Genomic DNA, 8,411 nt, shown 5'->3' with positions numbered 1-8,411 from the left:
AAGACATCCTACAGAAACCAGAGCCTTTGTTATGGAGTTGAACATATGTACACTACCCTTAGCCCAGGAGCCAGAGAAAATGAAGGAAGACCAGGGAGAAGGGAAAGCAACTGAAGAGCCCTCTTGGGAGCATGATTAGTTAGGGTGAGTAAATAACCTATGAAGAATTCTCTACAGATAGCTTCTGTCTCTAAGTACTGTCATTTCTTCCTGCATTATGTTCCAGTTAAGTTCCAATATCTCAATTTTATTTAACATAAGCCAATATTGAGTCCAGATTTCAGTTATCTACCAAGTAATTAGAGATACCTATCACTGCTCAAGCTGCAATCCATATTAATTGTTTGACTCCATATAATGTTATGATTTTTCCTTCCTAACGTAACACATGTATAATATTTTCGTACATGAATTATATGTAGCCCCAGGTTTTGGTTGTTATAAATAGTAGAATAAAAACCAAATGATTTGCCAGATTTTTGTCCATCTCCTCTCAAGTCATAATTCATCTTAATTCTTCTGAGGGTATGGCTCAGGAAGATCTGAGAGATTGTACTTGTGGATCTTAAAATCAATCAGCATCCCCTTGAAATGCATCTGCTTCAAATGAGGTTATTAAAGAGAGTTAAAGCAAAGGAATGCTAACAATCTCCATTAGAGCAAGAGATTTTTTTCTTTTTAAAAGCAAAGTTAAAAAGGATTGGAGGTGGTGGTGTAAATAATCATAATCTATCAGAATTCCTACAAATTCCATCATTCCGATTTTTTCTAATCATCATTCTCACTTTCACTTAAGAGCTCCAGAGAGGTTCTGAATTTCATTTGCATTGTAATCTTTTACTTGAAAAGTCAAAAATTTGTGTTTTTTCTTTATATCTCCATGGCTATAGGAGATTAAAAAATCCTTTTGGGTCAGTTTTAGAAGCTTATAGAATCATTCATCTTCTTTATGTAAAAATATCTCTTGTATTTCCTCTCTCATGCATGACTTTGTTCTCTCATGCTCTTCTTTCTACATCAATTTTTATACTATTGTTTTTTGTGTGTGTGTGTGTGTGTGTGTGGTACTTGGGCATCTCACTGTTGTGGCCTCTCCCGTTGCCGAGCACAGGCTCCGGACATGCATGCTCCGGACGCGCAGGCTAAGCGGCCATGGCTCACGGGCCCAGCCGCTCCGTGACATGTGGGATCTTCCCCGACCGGGGCATGAACCCCTGTCCCCTGCATCGGCAGGCAGACTCTCAACCACTGTGCCACCAGGGAAGCCCATGTACTATTTAAGTGTTCTGATTGTCAAGATTGTTGGCATAATTGTAATTCTAAGATGGCCCTAAAGATTTTCACATTGGTGTAAATGTCTTGTGTAATTTCCTCATCTTGGGTGTGTTCAGAACCTGTGAATTTGGTGGATTATCACTCTCATGATTATATTAGGTGACAAAGGAGACTTTACAAATGTAAATAGAGTTAAGGTTACTAATCAGCTGACCTTGAGTGAATCAAAAGGAAATTATGTGGATGGGCCTGTCTATATGAGCTCTTTAAATCACAGTGAGAGGAAGTAAGTTTCAAAGCCTTAAAGGAGCAACCACCATATTATGATGAACACAGGAAACCACAAGCAGCCTCTCAATGCTAAGAATGGGCTCTGACTAACAGCCAGTAAGAAAGTTGGAACCTCAGTCCTATAATCCAAAGAATCTAAGTTCTAATTACAACTTGAATGAGCTGGGAAGGGGAATTTAAGCTTCAGATGAGATAGCAGCCCCAGCCAACATGAGCAAAGAAGTCGGCTAGATAGTGCCAGGCTCTTCAACAATTGAAACTGGGAGATAACATATTTGTGTTGTTTTAAGCCACTTAGTTTGTGATATTTGGCACAGAGCAATTAAAAAAAAAAAGATTCCAATTAGTTAAGATATAAATCATGATACTAGGCAAAGAAAATGATTCTAAAATACTGCTCATGGACATATTTAATGGAATTAGTGCTTTAGGTCATTCTACAATCGACTGATTTTAGTATTACAAGATTTTAGAAGACGCACACTGTTCAACATCTTTTAAACGATATTATTTAAAACATATGGCAGAGCCACTAACACCAGGGCAGATATTGCTTAGCATACTGAGTAGTTTTGTTACTAAAAGACTTTAGACAAAGTTAAAAGACATGGCAAAGATCTCAATTATCAATTTGTTGATGGATAAATCCTTTTTTCCCAGTTTTCCTCTAAATATTCTCTGATGTAAACGTCTATACTGCTGTCTTTTTTCTTATTGCCCCACCTCCAAAATTTGCACTGTAACCTCTGAAAACATAATTTCATTATTAACAAACCACCCAATATCTCATTTAACACAGAAGGCTGTCACTCTCATGATTTGTTATTTTACCTTAACTAAACCCTGGTTCTTTCCTTAATTCCTTCCTCTCTATCCCTCCTAACTTCCTGTCTAGGATATTGAGGGTTATCTCTTCCTGTTTAAAGCCTTCTCTTTGTGTGACTGTAGCTCATCCTAAATCCTTCTCCCTGTGTGTCCTTTATTGCAATATCTCCTGGCATTTGTAGAAAATAGCTTCACTGATCACTCCTTTTCTTTTGTGTTCATTCCTATTGTAACTGGCTCCCTTCCCTCAGCACGAACATTCCTGAAGTCTCTCTCTTTGATTCACCCCTGCCGAATTGGACCCTGTCTTGACTCTACAGTTCCCCGGATATACTCTCCAGTTTCTCTCCTCTCTCCCAATGTTCATATAGTAGCAAGGGATGCATATTATGTCCACCATATCACATCCGTTAAACTCCTAGATGCACTGAAGTTTGACTTATCTCACTAGGTCACCAAAAATGTCCTGCTAAGATCAGAATGGATTTCCTAATGAATACTAACAGCTCTTTTCATGGGCTAAGATTAGATTTAGTATTAAAAATTCTGTTGAAACAACATTCATTCAGCTATGAAGAATAGACAATAATCCAGGCTTTTTGAGGCTTCATCTCAACAAATGCTTCTGTGATAAGCATACCAAAGTTAGAGGGCGCGGGGAGTTGGGCAATTACTGGCTTTCTCTTGGAAGTAATATGTCTCTATTATTCACATTTCATTGATCGAATGAGTCTGTTGACCATGCCTAACTCATAGGGAATGAGGAGTACAATCCTCCCATGTGCCCAAGGGAAGAGAGAACTGGATATTAGTAAACAGTACTGATGTCTTCAGGTGCCAATGTTATTAGATATCTCTTTATCTTTAAAAAAACTAATTTTTCCTGATGATCACTTTCTTTGTCCACCCTTTAAGCTTGCTTACCACCATAATTCCTAGTTCAGATTAATACCACTTCACTTGGCATGATTTTCCTGAGAAATTCTCTCTATTCTCATGCCTTCCTCTAACACCTGTGAGCTGATGACTCAAAATCTTATTTCCAACCCAGCTGTCTCCTTACAGCCTTACATGTGCTTGACCACCTGTCAACTGGGAATCTTTACTTTTATACTCAATTTAACTAGAACATAAAATCAAGTTATCTGTCTAAAACTTAAATTAACTTTATTCCTATTCAAATGACATAATTCCAACATGAGTATCTCTGTCTTAAACCAATGCAGTAACTTCCACAATCTCTGTTGTTTCCAGTCTTATCCCCCTTGGATCCATTTACATTACAGCCGAGAAAGTGATCCGTCTAAAAAAAAAAATCTGACCATGTTGCTGTCATAAAAAAAAAAATTCTGTAAATATTTCCTAGCTTCTCATTATGTATAGGTTAATTCTTAAACTTCCTAACAAACTATTTCATGACCCGGCACTTACTGCTCCATTCAAATTCTTTCTTTTTTAATCCCAGTTTCACACTTATTAACTAGCTGCACAAAATTGCTTGTATTGCTCCGCCTATACTATGCTGTTTTTTGCCACAGTCATCTGCTTTTGTGTCATTTTCTTTCTAAAATGTCCTTGAGCTTTCCCTATTTAACTTCTCTTCATCCTTTAAAAATCAGATTAAGTATGACTTCTCTCACCAACACAACCTCCAGGTCCTCTCTTCTCATGACAATCTATGAATTTCTCTGATACTGAGCCATAAGAGTTCTGAGAAATAAGAGTTTATCGGTGTAACAGAACTTCTTCAGGAAAGAGACTGTTTTATTCATCTTTGATTCTAAACTGCTTCTCACCATTCCTGTTAATGATATAAAGATAGCGAATACTTAATGACTGAATGAATTCAGAGTGAACAGAGATTCTCTTTCAAAATAGTGTTAAAGTACCTGTGGAACAATGTTATCGATAATCTTTATGATCTTGATCTTTTAAAAATCTTCAAAATTCCATTTTATCAAGTTTTACTGAGTTCATGATAGAGAACCAATGAATATCTGGAAATCCCAATCTGGATAGGAGATTTTATAGACCCAGCAGTATATTCTGGTACCAATTTGGTCCAAATAATACACTTCTCCTTTCTCATTAAAAGGCAAAAAAATTATCTTGTCACCTTACCTCAAACCAGAATCTTGAGTTTTAGCTCAGGTGGCTCTTGCTTTCTTGCCCTCTATACTTAATCAATGGCCATGGCTTTTGTTATATCTCTTAAAGGATTAAAAATTCTTTACATTTTCTCTATCATATAGTCAATTTCTATATTCATTTCATATCATATATCACCTGGATTTACTCAATATGTCAAAATATTATCCCTGTTTTCAAGTTTGCCCACTCAAATTCATCATCCACATTTTTCCTCTCCTTATCTCTCCAAATGAAAATCTGATGCTGTATGACTTACTCTTTAAAGTGCTTGGTGTCCAGAGATCTGTAGAGCCCAGGTGGGAGCGTATTCCAAGTGAAGGTTGAAAGTAGAATTTTCTTCTAGGATGTGGCCCGGAAATCCCTGACCTCAGTGAGCCCAGATTGCAAACAACAAGTGAGCTGATTCTTCACTACTGGGAAGGTTGGAAGTAGACAAATACCAAAGAGCAGAAAGGACTCTTCCATTTACCTCAGGAGAGTGGTGGCAGTCTGCCCTTAATCCACAGCTCCCCAGACAAGGAGTCCCATTTACCTCAGAAACCCTGAGAATTCTGTTCATGGGAGACATTCAAATATTCAATCTAAGTCTCAATTTACTGGCAGAGTAAAATTGCCGCTTACTTGATAGACCTCAGGAACCACAGAGAGAAACATAAATGGAAAGTTTGAAACACATGGCAAGAGAGAAAGACCTGCTGGAGGAGACAGCTGGACACCTGATTTGTTTTAAGCACTTAGGAAGACACACTCAGAAAATAGATTAAATGAGAAGAAATTGAGACTGAAATTAGTGAGTTAACAAGTTCAGGAAAATTAGCAAGAAAAGAATAGGAGTTTCAAAGGGAGGAAAATGGACAGATGGAGGATCAGGTATAACAGAACACTTGATTGAAGGCAATTCTCTGAGCTGAATGAAGCATGTGTCTTCATATTGAGAGAGGTCATTGAGTTCCAGGCTGTACTGGTGAGAAAGAACACCTATCTTGATAAAACATATCATCTGTAACAATAGATAAATAATTTTATAATTCTCCATATGTAAAGATAAGCTACGAGCAGAGGAAAATAAATCTGACTGGCATCTTTGTATTATCAGCAGCTAAATGCAGAATACCACTTATGAACTACTGAAAGAAAAGGATTTCAGCCCAGGAATTCCAAATTTACTAATGATGTCATTTACATCTCAGATGCATAAAGATGTTTGAAGAGATGCCAGAATTCAAAAGTGTATTCCTCAACTATCACACCTAAGAAAAATGTTTGGAAATAAAAATTAAAAAAAAAAAAACTACCACCAAACCAAACATTAACCAAAACAAGACCTCAAAATATAGCAATGAAGAGAAGATGAAATAGTAGATTAATAGTACTTATGAACATTGGTATAAATAAACTTGATATTTATACAACTTACACATGTGTGTCTGTGTAAATATACATAATATATAATGTATATTATTGATATATATTGTTTTTATATTTATATTTATTTTGTTTTATATACATTTATGTGTAATATATAATATTATATACAAATTTATTTATTTATAGAATAACTCAAAATGGATGAATGTATACTTTCTGGTATTGCTTGAGAGCAGCATAAGACTCACAGAAAGATAGTCCTAGTAAGAACTATACTACCCTAGTCAAAATCCAAGATAGACATGAAGCATGAGAAAAAGGAAATTCAAATTGTTCCATAGGTCTTATTGTGTGAAAGGGGAAATGGGGAGACTTTTAAAGTATTCTCAATATAGTTTTCTATACAGAAATGTTGTAAGAGAGAATTAAAAAGCATGAGGCAGTATAAACAGTGCCTTTCAGTGAGAGAAGCAATTGTTAACTTGTTATAAAAGTAAAATCATCTGATAAAGAGAGAGGAATGGTAAATGTCAATTAATGGGAAAGAAATGCAGTAAAAAAAATCCAAATTAACAGTGGTTGAAAATAGGAACTGATAAAGTCAGCACAGATAAAGGAATCTCTGATATAAAAGAAGCAATTAACTTGAAGAAAAACAAGTATATGAATACTTAAATCAAAAATGAAAGAACTGAATTAATAGATTGATAAACTTTACTTATGATTTCAACATCTTAATAAAAAATACATTTCAGATAAAATAAAAACAATTCAACTTTAAAGCAGGTAGGACATAAAAATTCAAGTAAGGTATTTCAGGTGTTTAGTGAAAAGAAGCAGATACATGCTATAAAATATGTGAACCTAGAAGAATCAGGTGACCAAACAATTGAGAGTTATGAGAGTTATGACTTATTTTAATAAATTATAACAACACAGCAATAATGTACCTAACTTTAGGATTATAAAATCAGAGACCACTACATCTATATGGCAGTGGAGTGTGGAAATATTGATCTTAATAGTTGGCTTAAAAAAAAATATCCAGCATCACAGGAACACTAGAGAAACTGAAAAAACATGTTGGGGCCCTTCACATAATTTATCAACATGGCATTTTTCACAGTGACCTGAAACCTGTTAACTTTCTGATGGAATGCTAAAGCTAATTGATTTTTTGGGTTGCAAACTTTATATAAACATCCAGGCACAACATGAATTAATTAATATTGTAAGGTTGGTACAGTTAATTATAGATTACCAGAAATAATAGAAAATATATTTTCCTCAAGAGAAAACAGAAATCAAAGTTAAGCCTTCAAAATGATGTTTGATATTTAGGTTCCATTCTCTATTAATGACTTATGGGAAAATGCCATTTCAGCATGTAAATATATTTCTAATCCATGTGCATATTTCTGAACAATTTTAGATTGTTTAGATTTAGATTTCCAAGCTATTTATCTTAACCATAAAATTAAATTTCCTGAAATGTTAGATAAATTACTTTTAGATATGAGGAAGTATGGCTTAATAAGGGACTCTAAACAGGAGTATATCCATTTCTGAGCTCCTGGTGCAGTATATGATCAATTTCAAATTCACTAAAGTACTGAGATGGATAAGAGAACCACCAAAGAAATAAAACATATCCTGAACCAACTTGTTGGTCCAAATTCTAAGTCCATTTTGAAAGTTGTTAGAACTTTATGTTAGTAGAGTAGTGTTGAAAGTAATGATTCATCTTCATCATTTAAGCCTTTTGGAAAAAAATGTGTAGAAATGGCTTACAGCTACTCATAACCTGTCAAACAACACCTATAAAATATTGGACTGTTGTACTCTTTATTGTCTTCAGAAGTCAACTCTTGAAGATGACTTTGCTCTGAAGTGTTATGTTTCAATGGATAATCTCCCAAAGAAATCTCTAAAAATAGCAACCACTGATGGTACCATATGCAATAAATTCTAGAATTGTTTTTCACTGTTTGGAGTTTACTATGAGTCTAATGTATTTGATGTGTTTTCACATTAGAAAAAATGTTGGAAAATTGAAACATTGGGAAAATCATGTAAAAAGTTTTGCAGCATAAAATGAAACTAAAATTTCAAAGAATAAAAAGAGAGAGAGAGAGAAATGAAAGAAAGGAAAAAAGGAAGGAATTGATCCAACAGAAGACAAAGACTGTCATACTGGATTAAGAGCTAACACCCAGATATGTTATATTCAGAAACAAAGATTCTCAAAATGAAGTGATTTTTTTTAAAAAAGTTGAAGACGTAGAAATCAGCAAAGTCAAAACAAGACATGTGGAGAAGAAATACTAACAGAAAGTAACATTAAAGATTATAAATCAATAAAAAGGATAGAGACATCATGTATTAATAAAATACAGCAGGGACATGGATTTTGCAGCCATAAATCTATTTGTATGAACCACAATAGCATCTAAATGCAATGAAAATGACTAGTAAAATTAGAGGAAGTGTTCAAAATAACT

At 34.6% G+C, this 8,411-nt stretch overlaps 1 pseudogene; it reads left to right on the top strand.

Annotated features, from left to right (window-relative positions):
* The first annotated feature begins 6,687 nt into the window (after nucleotides 1–6,687).
* LOC114890230 lies at nucleotides 6,688–7,555 on the top strand (annotated as a pseudogene).
* The last annotated feature ends 856 nt before the right edge of the window (nucleotides 7,556–8,411 follow it).

Source organism: Monodon monoceros, unplaced genomic scaffold, assembly GCF_005190385.1.
Source record: "Monodon monoceros isolate NGI ecotype Baffin Bay Population unplaced genomic scaffold, NGI_Narwhal_1 Super_Scaffold_11, whole genome shotgun sequence".
Taxonomy (NCBI): Eukaryota; Metazoa; Chordata; class Mammalia; order Artiodactyla; family Monodontidae; genus Monodon; species Monodon monoceros.
Note: the sequence above shows the minus strand (reverse complement) of the source record. Positions and strands in the feature narration are given on the sequence as shown.